This window comes from Bos grunniens, chromosome 11 (genome assembly GCF_055505025.1).
Source record: "Bos grunniens cultivar Pamir isolate PY7600 chromosome 11, Bosgru_T2T1.0, whole genome shotgun sequence".
NCBI classification, from domain to species: Eukaryota; Metazoa; Chordata; class Mammalia; order Artiodactyla; family Bovidae; genus Bos; species Bos grunniens.
In genome coordinates this window covers 18568441-18584389 of record NC_141175.1, presented here as the reverse complement: position 1 = coordinate 18584389, position 15949 = coordinate 18568441, and the positions used below count along the sequence as shown (strand labels likewise).

Sequence of the window (15949 nt, the reverse complement as noted above, 5' to 3'; positions counted from 1 at the left end):
TGGCAACCCACTCCAGTGTTCTTGCCTGGAGAATCCCAGGGACGGTGGAGCCTGGTGGGCTGCTGTCTATGGGGCCACACAGAGTTGGACACGACTGAAGCAACTTAGCAGCAGCAACAGCAGCGTACTGTCTTGATGAGTGTAGCTTTGCAGTATAGTCTGAAGTCATTGATTCCTCCAGTTCCAGAAATAAAAACAAAAATAAACAAACGGGATCTAATTAAACTTAAAAGCTTTTGCACAACAAAGGAAACTATAAGCAAGTTGAAAAGACAGCCCTCAGAATGGGAGAAATTAATAGCAAATTAAACAACTGACAAAGAATTAGTCTTCAAAATATACAAGTTTCTCTGCAGCTCAACACCAGAAAAGCAAACAGCCCAATAAACAAGTGGGCAGAAGACCTAGACAGACATTTCTCCAAAGAAAACACACAAATAGCTAAAAAACACATGACAAATGCTCAACATTGCTCATTATTAGAGAAATGCAAATCAAAACTACCATGAGGTACTATCTCACACCAATCAGAATGGTCATCATCAAAAAGTCTACAAATTGGGGGGAGGAGCCAAGATGGCGGAGGAGTAGGACGGGGAGAACACTTTCTCCCCCACAAACTCATCAAAAGAGCATTTAAACGTCGAGTAAATTCCACAAAACAACTTCTGAATGCCGGCAGAGGACATCAGGCACCCAGAAAAGCAACCCAACTCTTCGAAAGGAGGTAGGAAAAAATATTAAAAACAAAAAAAAAAGAGACAAAAGAGGGAGGGACGGAGTTCCGTCCCGGGAAGGGAATCTTAAAAAGAGAGAAGTTTCCAAACATCAGGAAACCTTCTCACTGCCGAATCTGTGCCGAGCTTTGGAAGCACAGAGGGCAATATAACAGGGAGAAAAAATAAATAAACAATTTAAAACTCGCAGATTGCGAGCCCTACGGTAACTCCCCCAGCAGAGAAGCAGCGCAGACGCCTGCATCCGCCATTAGCAAACCGGGGCTGGGCAGGGAGGCGCGGCGTGGGCTGCATGGCTGAGAGTAAGAATCTGGCCTGAATACCCTGAGCGCTATCTGAGCGAAATAATTTGGGCTAGCAAACCAGACTGTGGGATATCTACCACGCGAAAAGCCAGCCCTAACCTAAGACCGCCAGGCCCGCGCACGGAACAAAGGACTGAACAGAGATAGCCGGCTGCAGACCTTCCCCCTCTGATGACAGGCAGCCAGAGCCGGAAGGGGGCAATCGCAGCCCCAGAGAGACATTATCTATAAAATTGTAAGCAGGCTTCTTTGCTAACTAAAACTTCTTGGGGGTCTGGACGGTCAACATCTGCCTGAGAAGGTGCGCCGGTTTTACATCCAGATAACCGAGTGGCGGGGAGGCGATAAGTCGCAGCATTGGCGCTCGCCTGGGAAGAGCAAATTGGCGCTCGGACCTGGGAAGAGCACAAAACGCAGGCCCAACTGAGTCTGCGCCTCTGAGGACTACCCGAGTGCCTGAACCTGAGCGGCTTGGACCTGGGAGGTGCATGCAGCCCAGGGCCAGCCTCGGATTGTTCCCGGCGGAACAACCTAGAGTCCGAGCAGTGTGGACAGGGAGGCTACACGCGCCGTGAGCGGGGGCAGACCCAGGGTGGCTGAGGCACTGCGAGCCCACGCCAGTGTTATTTGTTTGCAGCATCCCTCCCTCCCTCCCCACAGCGCGACTGAACAAGTAAGCCTTAAAAAAAAAAAAAAAAAAAAGTGTCCTCCACCGTGCCCTTTGAGTCAGGGCAGAAACCAGATACTGAAGAGACTAGCAAACAGAAGAAGATATAACAGAGGGAAACGCCTTGGAAGCTACAGGCAATAGATCAAAACCCTGTGGTTACTACGGACTACATAGGAAGGGGCCTATAGATCTTGAGAAATATAAATCTGACCAAGAAACTAGCCAAAAATGAACTGAACCCACAACACCCACAAAAAAAAAAAAACAAAAAAGCCCTAGATATATTTTTATTATTTTTACGGTCATTCTTTCTTTTTTTTTTTTTTAATTAAAAAAAAAAAAATTTAAGTCCTCTATTGTTCCTTTAATTTTCACTTTTATAACCTATTACTTTGCAAAAAAAAAAAAGACCCTATTTTTTTCTTCTTCAGCAAACTTCATATATATATATTTTATAATTTTTTGACCTTGTTTTTTTTGTTTTGTTTTGTTTCTGTTTTTTTCTTCTTTTCTTTAACATTGTATTTTTGAAATTCCAAACTCTACTCTAGATTTTTAATTTTTGCTTTTTGGTATATGTTATCAATTTTGTACCTATAGTTTTTTTTTATATAATTTCTGTGACTTTTTTTTTTCTTTTTCTTCTTCTCTGTTTCTTTCTCTTCTTCTTTTATATAACATTGTATATCTGAAATTCCAAACTTTACTCTAGACTTTTAATTTATGCTTTTTGGTATTTGATATCAATTTTGTACCTGTATTTTCTTTATAATTTTTGTGACATTGTTCATATTTGTTTGTTTGTTTTCTCTCTTTATTTTTCTTCTTCTTTTTTTTTTTTTTTTAACATTGTATTTTTGAAATTCCAAACTCTACTCTAGATTTTTAATTTTTGCTTTCTGGTATTAGTTATCAATTTTGTACCTGTACTTTCTTTATAATTTTCGCGACCTTGTTTGTTTTTGTTTGTTCGTTTTTTCTCTCTTTCTTTTCCTTCTTCTTTTCTTTAACATCGTATTTTTGAAATTCCAAACTCTACTCTAGATTTTTAATTTTCGCTTTCTGGTATTAGTTATCAATTTTGTACCTGTACTTTCTTTATAATTTTCGCGACCTTGTTTGTTTTTGTTTGTTCGTTCTTTCTCTCTTTCTTTTCCTTCTTCTTTTCTTTAACATCGTATTTTTGAAATTCCAAACTCTACTCTAGATTTTTAATTTTTGCTTTTATGTATTTGTTACCAATTTTGTACCTTTAAGGACCCAATCTTCAGGACCCATTTTTCACTAGGGAGTGAGATTACTGGCTTGACTGCTCTCTCCCCCTTTGGACCCTCCTTTTTCTCCACCATGTCGCCTGTGTCTCCTCCCTAACCCCTCTCTACTCTACCCAACTCTGTGAATTTCTGTGTGTTCCAGACGGTGGAGAACACTTAGGGAATTGATTACTGGCTGGATCTGTCTCCCTCCTTTTCATTCCCCCCTTTTATCCTTCTGGCCACCTCTGTTAACTTCATCCTTCTTCTCTTCTCTGTATAACCCCATGAACATCTCTGAGTGGTCCAGTTGTGGAGTGCACATAAGGAAGTGACTACTCGCTAGCCCACTCTCTCCACTATTGATTCACCTCATCTCATTTGGGTCACCTCTAACTCCCTCCTCCCTCTTCTCTTCTCCATGTAACCCTGTGAACCTCTCTGAGTGACCCTCACTGTAGAGAAACTTATCATCTTTAATGTAGATGTTTTATCAATGGTGCTGTATAGAAGGAGAAGTTTTGAAACTACTGTAAAAATAAGACCGATAATCGGAAGCAGGAGACTTAAGTCCAAACCCTGACTCCAGGGAACTCCTGACTCCAAGGAACATTCATTGACAGGAGCTCATCAAATGCCTCCATACTGACACTGAAACCAAACACCACACAAGGGCCAATAAGTTCCAGGGCAAGACATACCAAGCAAATTCTCCAGCAACAAAGGAACACAGCCCTGAGCTTCAAGATACAGGCTGCCCAAAGTCACCCCAAAACTATAGACATCTCATAACTCATTACTGGACATTTCATTGCACTCCAGAGAGAAGAAATACAGCTCCACCCACCAGAACACCGACACAAGCTTCCCTAACCAGGAAACCTTGACAAGGCACCTGTACAAACCCACACACAGTGAGGAAAAGCCATAATAAAGAGAACTCCACAAACTGCCAGAATACAGAAAGGACACCCCAAACTCAGCAATTTAAACAAGATGAAGAGACAGAGGAATACTCAGCAGATAAAGGAACAGGATAAATGCCCACCAAACCAAACAAAAGAGGAAGAGATAGGGAATCTACCTGATAAAGAATTCCGAATAATGATAGTGAAATTGATCCAAAATCTTGAAACTAAAATGGAATCACAGATAAATAGCCTGGAGACAAGGATTGAGAAGATGCAAGAAAGGTTTAACAAGGACCTAGAAGAAATAAAAAAGAGTCAATATATAATGAATAATGCAATAAGTGAAATTAAAAACACTCTGGAGGCAACAAATAGTAGAATAACAGAGGCAGAAGACAGGATTAGTGAATTAGAAGATAGAATGGTAGAAATAAATGAATCAGAGAGGATAAAGGAAAAACGAATTAAAAGAAATGAGGACAATCTCAGAGACCTCCAGGACAATATTAAACGCTACAACATTCGAATCATAGGGGTTCCAGAAGAAGAAGACAAAAAGAAAGACCATGAGAAAATACTTGAGGAGATAATAGTGGAAAACTTCCCTAAAATGGGGAAGGAAATAATCACCCAAGTCCAAGAAACCCAGAGAGTACCAAACAGGATAAACCCAAGGAGAAACACCCCAAGACACATATTAATCAAATTAACAAAGATCAAACACAAAGAACAAATATTAAAAGCAGCAAGGGAAAAACAACAAATAACACACAAGGGAATTCCCATAAGGATAACAGCTGATCTTTCAATAGAAACTCTTCAAGCCAGGAGGGAATGGCAAGACATACTTAAAATGATGAAAGAAAATAACCTACAGCCCAGATTATTGTACCCAGCAAGGATCTCATTCAAGTATGAAGGAGAAATCAAAAGCTTTTCAGACAAGCAAAAGCTGAGAGAATTCTGCACCACCAAACCAGCTCTCCAACAAATACTAAAGGATATTCTCTAGACAAGAAACACAAAAACGGTGTATAAACTCGAACCCAAAACAATAAAGTAAATGGCAACGGGAACATACTTATCAGTAATTACCTTAAATGTAAATGGGTTGAATGCCCCAACCAAAAGACAAAGACTGGCTGAATGGATACAAAAACAAGACCCCTACATATGTTGTCTACAAGAGACCCACCTCAAAACAGGGGACACATACAGACTGAAAGTGAAGGGCTGGAAAAAGATTTTCCATGCAAATAGGGACCAAAAGAAAGCAGGAGTAGCAATACTCATATCAGATAAATTAGACTTTAAAACAAAGGCTGTGAAAAGAGACAAAGAAGGTCACTACATAATGATCAAAGGATCAATCCAAGAAGAAGATATAACAATTATAAATATATATGCATCCAACACGGGAGCACCACAGTACGTAAGACAAATGCTAACAAGTATGAAAGGAGAAATTAACAATAACACAATAATAGTGGGAGACTTTAATACCCCACTTACACCTATGGATAGATCAACTAAACAGAAAATTAACAAGGAAACACAAACTTTAAACGATACAATAGACCAGTTAGACCTAATTGATATCTATAGGTCATTTCATCCCAAAACAATGAATTTCACCTTTTTCTCAAGCGCACATGGAACCTTCTCCAGGATAGATCACATCCTGGGCCATAAAGCTAGCCTTGGTAAATTCAAAAAAATAGAAATCATTCCAAGCATTTTTTCTGACCACAATGCAGTAAGATTAGATCTCAATTACAGGAGAAAAACTATTAAAAATTCCAACATATGGAGGCTGAACAACACGCTGCTGAATAACCAACAAATCACAGAATAAATCAAAAAAGAAATCAAAATTTGCATAGAAACGAATGAAAATGAAAACACAACAACCCAAAACCTGTGGGACACGGTAAAAGCAGTCCTAAGGGGAAAGTTCATAGCAATACAGGCACACCTCAAGAAACAAGAAAAAAGTCAAATAAATAACCTAACTCTACACCTAAAGCAACTAGAAAAGGAAGAAATGAAGAACCCCAGGGTTAGTAGAAGGAAAGAAATCTTAAAAATTAGAGCAGAAATAAATGCAAAAGAAACAAAAGAGACCATAGCAAAAATCAACAAAACCAAAAGCTGGTTCTTTGAAAGGATAAATAAAATTGACAAACCATTAGCCAGACTCATCAAGAAACAAAGGGAGAAAAATCAAATCAATAAAATTAGAAATGAAAATGGAGAGATCACAACAGACAACACAGAAATACAAAGGATCATAAGAGACTACTATCAACAATTATATGCCAATAAAATGGACAACGTGGAAGAAATGGACAAATTCTTAGAAAAGTACAACTTTCCAAAACTGGACCAGGAAGAAATAGAAAATCTTAACAGACCCATCACAAGCACGGAAATTGAAACTGTAATCAAAAATCTTCCAGCAAACAAAAGCCCCAGTCCAGACGGCTTCACAGCTGAATTCTACCAAAAATTTAGAGAAGAGCTAACACCTATCCTGCTCAAACTCTTCCAGAAAATTGCAGAGGAAGGTAAACTTCCAAACTCATTCTATGAGGCCACCATCACCCTAATACCAAAACCTGACAAAGATCCCACAAAAAAAGAAAACTACAGGCCAATATCACTGATGAACATAGATGCAAAAATCCTTAACAAAATTCTAGCAATCAGAATCCAACAACACATTAAAAAGATCATACACCATGATCAAGTGGGCTTTATCCCAGGGATGCAAGGATTCTTCAATATCCGCAAATCAATCAATGTAATACACCACATTAACAAATTGAAAAATAAAAACCATATGATTATCTCAATAGATGCAGAGAAAGCCTTTGACAAAATTCAACATCCATTTATGATAAAAACTCTCAAGAAAGCAGGAATAGAAGGAACATACCTCAACATAATAAAAGCTATATATGACAAACCCACAGCAAACATTATCCTCAATGGTGAAAAATTGAAAGCATTTCCTCTAAAGTCAGGAACAAGACAAGGGTGCCCACTTTCACCATTACTATTCAACATAGTTTTGGAAGTTTTGGCCACAGCAATCAGAGCAGAAAAAGAAATAAAAGGAATCCAAATTGGAAAAGAAGAAGTAAAACTCTCACTATTTGCAGATGACATGATCCTCTACATAGAAAACCCTAAAGAGTCCACCAGAAAATTACTAGAAATAATCAATGACTACAGTAAAGTTGCAGGATATAAAATCAACACACAGAAATCCCTTGCATTCCTATACACTAATAATGAGAAAACAGAAAGAGAAATTAAGGAAACAATTCCATTCACCATTGCAACGGAAAGAATAAAATACTTAGGAATATATCTACCTAAAGAAACTAAAGACCTATATATAGAAAACTATAAAACACTGGTGAAAGAAATCAAAGAGGACACTAATAGATGGAGAAATATACCATGTTCATGGATTGGAAGAATCAATATAGTGAAAATGAGTATACTACCCAAAGCAATTTATAGATTCAACGCAATCCCTATCAAGCTACCAACAGTATTCTTCACAGAGCTAGAACAAATAATTTCACAATTTGTATGGAAATACAAAAAACCTCGAATAGCCAAAGCGATCTTGAGAAAGAAGAATGGAACTGGAGGAATCAACCTACCTGACTTCAGGCTCTACTACAAAGCCACAGTTATCAAGACAGTATGGTACCGGCACAAAGACAGAAATATTGATCAATGGAATAAAATAGAAAGCCCAGAGATAAATCCACGCACATATGGACACCTTATCTTCGACAAAGGAGGCAAGAATATACAATGGATTAAAGACAATCTCTTTAACAAGTGGTGCTGGGAAATCTGGTCAACCACTTGTAAAAGAATGAAACTGGACCACTTTCTAACACCATACACAAAAATAAACTCAAAATGGATTAAAGATCTAAACGTAAGACCAGAAACTATAAAACTCCTAGAGGAGAACATAGGCAAAACACTCTCCGACATACATCACAGCAGGATCCTCTATGACCCACCTCCCAGAATATTGGAAATAAAAGCAAAAATAAACAAATGGGACCTAATTAACCTTAAAAGCTTCTGCACATCAAAGGAAACTATTAGCAAGGTGAAAAGACAGCCTTCAGAATGGGAGAAAATAATAGCAAATGAAGCAACCGACAAACAACTAATCTCAAAAATATACAAGCAACTCCTACAGCTCAACTCCAGAAAAATAAACGACCCAATCAAAAAATGGGCCAAAGAACTAAATAGACATTTCTCCAAAAAAGACGTACAGATGGCTAACAAACACATGAAAAGATGCTCAACATCACTCATTATCAGAGAAATGCAAATCAAAACCACTATGAGGTACCATTTTACACCAGTCAGAATGGCTGCGATCCAAAAGTCTACAAATAATAAATGCTGGAGAGGGTGTGGAGAAAAGGGAACCCTCTTACACTGTTGGTGGGAATGCAAACTAGTACAGCCACTATGGAGAACAGTGTGGAGATTCCTTAAAAAACTGGAAATAGAACTGCCTTATGATCCAGCAACCCCACTGCTGGGCATACACACTGAGGAAACCAGAAGGGAAAGAGACACGTGTACCCCAATGTTCATCGCAGCACTGTTTATAATAGCCAAGACATGGAAGTAACCTAGATGTCCATCAGCAGATGAATGGATAAGAAAGCTGGGGTACATACACACAATGGAGTATTACTCAGCCATTAAAAAGAATACATTTGAATCAGTTCTAATGAGGTGGATGAAACTGGAGCCTATTATACAGAGTGAAGTAAGCCAGAAGGAAAAACATAAATACAGTATACTAACGTATATATATGGAATTTAGAAAGATGGTAACAATAACCCGGTGTACGAGACAGCAAAAGAGACACTGATGTATAGAACAGTCTTATGGACTCTGTGGGAGAGGGAGAGGGTGGGAAGATTTGGGAGAATGGCAATGAAACATGTAAAATATCATGTAGGAAACGAGTTGCCAGTCCAGGTTTGATGCATGATGCTGGATGCTTGGGGCTGGTGCACTGGGACGGCCCAGAGGGATGGTATGGGGAGGGAGGAGGGAGGAGGGTTCGGGATGGGGAACACATGTATACCTGTGGCGGATTCATTTTGATATTTGGCAAAACTAATACAATTATGTAAAGTTTAAAAATAAAATAAAATTGGAAGAATAAAAAAAAAAAAGTCTACAAATTACAAATTCTGGAGAGAGTGTAGAGAAAAGGGAACTCTCTTACACTGTTGGTGGGAATGCAAATTGAATGAGCCACTATGGAAAACAATGTGGAGAATCCTTAAAAAAAAAAAAAAAAAACTAGGAATAAAGCTATCATATGACCCAGAAATGCCACTGCTGAGCATATACTCACAGGAAACAAGAATTGAAAAAGACACATGCACCCCAGTGTTCGCTGCAGCACTATTTACAATAGCTAGGACATGGCAGCAACCTAGATGCCCATCAACAGATGAATGGATAAGGAAGTTGTGGTATATACACACAATGGACTATTACTCAACTATAAAAAGGAACACATTTGAGTCACTTCTAATGAGATGGATGAACCTAGAGCTTATTATACAGAGTGAGAGAAGTCAGAAAGAGAAAGATTAATACTGTATATTAACACATATATATGAAATCTAGAAAGATAATACTGATGATCCTACATGCAGGGCATCAAAGGAGACACAGACATAAAGAACAGACTTTTGGACACAGTTGGGGAAAGAGAGGGTGGGATGATTTGAGAGAATAGCATTGAAACACATACATTGCCATATGTAAAATAGATAGCTAGTGGGGGTCCAATATATGATGCAGGGAACCCAAAGCCAAAGCTCTGTGACAACCTACAGGGGTAAAAGGAGGAGAGAGGTGGAAGGGGGGAATTCAGGAGGGAGGGGACACATTTTACCTAATGTCAATTCATGTTGACATGTGGCAAAAACCATCACAATATTGTAAAGTAACTATCCTCTAATTTAAACAAACGAACAAAAAAGAGTGATCGGCTTCAACAACAACAAAATGACTTTCTCTGGGTGGATCATCTGCCACATGGAGGGTGCTCAGTGTGTCTAGAGGAACTGATGAATAATGAGTTATTATTCTTTTTAAGTTTTATTGAAGTTGACTTATAATGTTATGTTAGTTTCTGCTATACAACAAAGTGATTGAGTTATACATATGTGTGTGTATATATATATTTATATAATTTTTTTGTATTCTTTTCCATCATGGTTTATCATAGCATATTAAATGTAGTTCCCTATGGTATATGGTAGGACCTTGTTGTTTATCAACCCTACGAGTCATAATTTAAAAACTCTCATCAAAGGCAGCCTACAATTTTTGAAAATATTTGAATGCTAACTATGACTTAACTTACCATTTGCTCAAAAATGATAAGCCACTAAATAATAAGTAGCAAAATGATAAGTAAAATCTCACTCTTACAAATAAAATAAATTTTATTCTTATTAATGTCAAATTTCTATCTTTTGATTAGCAAATGGTTCTTCACAACTTGCATCAATTGAAATTAATGCAGCCTCCACACATATGGAGTTTTGATCACACGTTATCCTTCTAATAATCCTGAGATGTTCTGTGCTAAACAACCTTCCGAGGTTCTGTCAGCCCTAATATCTCATTGTACTATGAAACCAAAGGAAGTGTATGGTGTTCCTGGCATTTATTAATACAGGCCTGCTTTTGAAATGGGTTAACATTAATTAGTTTCATATGTGTGTTTTGTCTTTTATAATTGGAATAGTGTGTGGATTTAAAACCATAAATCTAATTTCCTAAACTACTTTCTCTATGTATTTTTCTTCCTGGATTTTGAACATCCCTAGGGATGGTTATCATACAGTATTCACATGGCCTAATGGAAGTCAGAACAATCCTATGTGAAATGGAACTAGACTAGTCCCTCTGCTCCTCTAAGTGACCCCTTGAAGCTGTTTAGAGAAGATGAAGGAATAATTTTAATTAACCAAAGAGCAGTTGCAAAGGTGCATTTCCCGCTGCCTGCCAGAAACTGTCATAAACTTTGCCAGGATTTATTTCATGCAAACGAGACTGAATAAAAGTGACCATTATCATTGTCCTTGTCTTGTTTATGATCATCAGTGTTTTCACAGAGAAGCCACTGAGCCTGCTCAGTCCATGTTATCCCAGCTTCTCATCAGCTGTGGGAGTTCAGTCTCTAAGTATTTGGAGGAGAAGTCACAGGAGCTTTCACTGACCTGTCTGCGCTACTGACCAGCAGCCTGGTGTTTGAACCAGCTGGTGGGAGACCTGAAGGAAACTGAAGGAGAACTGCTAAGGGTGTATACGTGTTAACTACTTTTGGGAGCAAATGTGATCTATGCTGCTACTGCTAAGTCACTTCAGTCATGTCCAAGTCTGTGTGACCCCATAGACATCAGTCCATGAGGCTCCCCCATCCCTGGGATTCTCCAGGCAAGAACACTGGAGTGGGTTGCCATTTCCTTCTCCAATGCAGGAAAGTGAAAAGTGAGAGTGAAGTTGCTCAGTCATGTCCGACTCTTAGCGACCCCATGGACTGCAGCCCACCAGGCTCCTTTGTCCATGGGATTTTCCAGGCAAGAGTACTGGAATGTGATCTATAACAAGACATTAATAAGTAGCAGACACTCAAAAATTTGACCCTCACTTGTATTCCTAATAATTGTTATAAATAAGAATCATGAAAAACTTAACAAGTTTAAGAATAGTGTTAAAGACTTGTCCACCAGATCTCATCCTTTCATATTTGCAGCCTCAGTTACCTATTTCTGATGGATAAAGAACCAGTAGTGATTAGGGACATCATGAGTATTTGCTAAGCCTCCTCTAGGTGCCAAGGGCTTTAAAAGGCATTGGTGGCACAAACCAAGAGAGGCAGTCTGCCCTTAACTGCTTGGATTTAATGTGAATGCAACCCTGAGAACTCACCGCTTCAGCAGCAATGGTTTTCAGGTCTCACCGTGCTGCCCTCCTGAGATATGACTCAGCCCAGAATAAATACGTGTGCAGCTCTGAAGGGTTTTACTGTTTGAAATGCTCTTCATTGTTTTCACTGGGGCCCAAATGCCCAAAAGTGAATGTAAAAGTTTAACTTGTCCTTTTATTAGATACAGGCTTGCCTTTCCAGGCAAATAGTACAGCCTAGCAGCTAGTACAAGATACAGGAGAATACCAAACAATGAAATTTTGTGATTTGCAACAACGTGGATGGACCTGGAGGGTATTGTGCTCAGTGGAATAAGTCAGACGAGAAAGACAAACATATGGTTTCATTCATATGTGGAATCTAAATATAAAGCAAACAAATATAATGAAATAGGAACAGACTCACAGATACAGAGAACGCATTAGTGGTATCCAGAGAACAGAGGTGTGTGGGGAGGACAAAAGAGGGAAAGGGGATTAAGAGGTACAAACAGCTAGGTATAAAATAGATAAGTTAAGGATGTAATATATACAGCATAGGATATAATAGCAGCCAATATTTTATAATTATTTTATAGCACATAGCCTATAAAAATATCAGATCACTATGTTGCACACCTGAGACTAGTATAATATTGTAAGTCAGCTACAATTAAAAAAAAAAAAAAGCGTAGAACTACAATAGACAATGAGGTCTCCAGAATTGTGGTCGTATTAATAGCCATGAAAGCTATGAACTCAAAAAGATCACATGCCTTCTACTGATACATGTTTGGTGATCTTACTCAAATTCCAGTGGTTGTCCAGCTGTACCTTCTTGGTTATGAACTCGTCTCCCCAACTTGGCATGATGCTGTTCTCTGTGTTTCAGGGGGTTCTGTCCCTAATGTTTGACTGTGGAGGGACAATCCCTCTTGTTGCTCCAGAGATTGGTCCACTTACTTTTATGTTTTAGAAATGAAAGAACAGACCTCAGGGCCAGCAAATCTAGACTTGAACCATGATCTCCTTCACACCAGATGTGTGGCTTTAGGTGAGATTTTCATCTTCTTGCAGACATTCAGCTTTAGCATTCTCATCTTTAAAAGCGAAAATGAAAGAATGCATAGCAGTCCATCCAGGGGCCTCTAGGTCCCCAGGTCAGTGTATGGCAGGGCTTCCCTTCTGGGGCTTCTGTCCTTCAGCTGCCATTTCCTTGGCCAAGATGGGCTTTGCTAAGACAGGCCAGGCCAGGACTGAAGGGGCCTCAGAGGAGGTGATCCAATTCAAAATTCTATTTGCAGGTTATCTAGTGGAGAAACAAGCAACAGAGGAATTAAGGAGAGAAGATGTGCAATTAATTAAGTGTATTAATTCTTGCTTCTAATTAAGATCAATGAAAATAGGGAATTTGACAGGTGTTTGGCCAGAGAGAGCATTGTTGTTGGTTGTTGTTCAGTTGCTGAGTTGTATCCGACTCTTTGAGACACCATGGACTGCAGCACACTAGGCTTTCCTGTCCTTCACTCTCTCCTGGGGCTTGCTCAAACTCGTGTCCATTAAGTTGGTGATGCCATCTAACCATTTCATTCTCTGTCACCCCCGTTAAACAATTTTCAATCTTTTGGGAAAGAGCAGGGGAAGTTCCCAGAAAGCATTCACAGGATAGTTCCTGAATATTCTTCTTCTGCGACATGATGCTTTCAATGCAGAGTTTTCCTTCCTTTTCTTCCCCAGAACCAGTGGACATCTATTCCACTCTACATAGGTAGATTAAACCTTTTCATAAAGTATCATAACATTTGTCAAATTATCTGATTAATGTTCCACATCATAACTGAACAAAAAATAAACTGGCCAAAGCACTTGAGCTATCAAATTTGATGATTCCTAAATATTGAAATTCTTTATCAACTACCTCTGTGATGTAAACCTCATCCCAGAGGGATATTCCTTCTTCCTTGTTCACTGACTTATTTTCAGTGCTTAGAACAGTGCTAGTATAAAGTATGCATTCAGCAAACATTTGTCAAATGAATGAACCAAAGAGTGAATGAATTTCTTTTGAAAAGGATTTTTCAGGAGGTCAGTGTGCTGATGGCATGAAACTGTAATTTTCAGCATGTCCAGATGCGCTTTCCATTTTGACACCATCTGTCAGAGCTCACAGTGAGGTGATGGCAAGGGCTCTTTTCAGTTAACTGGGATCAAGCAGGTCAAGTTTATAGTTTATGTTTGACAGTTGATATTTGTATCAGTTTCTTTGAGCTGCTGCAACAAATTACCAGAGACTAGATGGTTTAAAACAATAAACACTTATTGTCTCACAGTTTTGGAAGCCAAATGACTCAAATCAAGGCTTGTGCACATGCCACTCCAGTCTCTGCTTCTGTCCTCATGTGGTCTCTCACCGTGTCTGTACATCTTCTCTCTTCTTCTAAGGATACCAACCACACTGGATTTAGGGTCCAACCTACTGTAGTATGACCCCGTCTTAACTGGCTGCATCTGCAAAGACATTTATTTCTGAACAAGTTCACATTCACATATGCCAGGGGTTACAGCTTGAACATCTCTTTTCAGAGAACAATTCAACCCACAGAAACGTTCTCATAGGACTGATTATACATAGGAACTGTACTCTTGGGGTATATCTTCAAGAAAACCAAATGTCTGTTGATCTCTCCAAATACTTCCCCAGCTGTCTCTTGCATTTCACCTCACGCATTTTCCCAAGGTCAAACATAACACATAAAATATCTCCACTCTCCTGAAACATGACACATACCAGGATATTTTTTGAGAGTAGTTTAGACATGAAAGGGACATAAAACCTTAAAGAATGGTTAAAGTACAAGAGTGAGAACAGATTGAGAAAGGGCACCTTAATGTAGAACAAAAGGATTTACTGAAAGAAAGTTGAGGGCAAAATTTCAACAAATTTTCCTCCATTGAGTTGTGTCTCTGATGATAACACATCTGTCATTTTCTTTGAATTTTATTGTATTCCTTAGTTAAAGGAAAATTATATATATAATTTATATATAATATATGATTTACATATATTATACTTAATTAATTCCATAATAATATATAGCATAAATGTATAGATGTATAAATTATATATGATTTACATATATTATACATAATTAATTACATAATAATTATATATAGCATAAATAGATGTATAAATTAGATATATATAATTATATATACCTTATAATATCTCCACAGTGGAATTTTCTGATGTCAGCTTCTCATTCCAGATCATTATTATTTGTCATGTGCTGCATTAGTTACTAGAAGGGCAAATAATATATCAATGACTAAGTTTGATCTAAAGAGAACTAAAGTGTACTCATGATGTAAACTTAAAAGTACCCAAAATGACATCCTTATATTATTTTGACATTAAGGCATTTATTCAAGTAATTATAGTAAATTTGGTGAAGCAAATTCATCTGTGATCTCTCACTCTAAGACATGTAGCTTCTACTTCTTCAACCCTGTACTTTTCTGTGCACATTCTTTTGTAACATTTGGCACAATGTTTAGTAAATATGATCACTCATTAGCTCCTTCCACTAGTCTTCAAGTCCTTGGCACATGATCATTTCTCCATAATAATTAGTGGAATGAGTAACTGACAGATATTATTTGCTACAAAATGGTAGCAAGTAAAAAATGAAAAACATTGATCATGTACTTTGATATTTGAAGGATAGCCTCAACTATTTGTATTTGTCTTCAACAGGGAATGATTCTTGGAGGAGGTGGAACTTGACTAGGACTCAAAGGATGGAGGAGAGTAAATGAGAGGAAAGCACGTTCCAGGAGCCATGCCATACGAGGGTAACAGATAGCTGACTCATGCCCTCGTCCCTAGTCCACTGAAATGTCTCAGGGTGATATAGCCCAACAAATGACTGGCTCATTCAGACTTTGTGTTTAACCTAGTCTCCTTTTACTTAGTAAAAACAACAATGGTCTATGGACATCAAATTGACTATAGCCTAAGGTCATTTGGGTAGGTCCCCAGGAGAGGGTAGATCCCCTGGAGAAGGAAATGGCAAT

At 38.4% G+C, this 15949-nt stretch overlaps 1 long non-coding RNA gene across 1 annotated transcript; it reads left to right on the top strand.

Annotated features, from left to right (window-relative positions):
- The first annotated feature begins 558 nt into the window (after positions 1-558).
- On the top strand, positions 559-15877 carry LOC147362674 (uncharacterized). Its single transcript, XR_015135766.1, has 2 exons — positions 559-727; positions 15630-15877. It is a non-coding gene; the product is annotated as an uncharacterized LOC147362674 (long non-coding RNA).
- Positions 15878-15949: the final 72 nt, after the last annotated feature.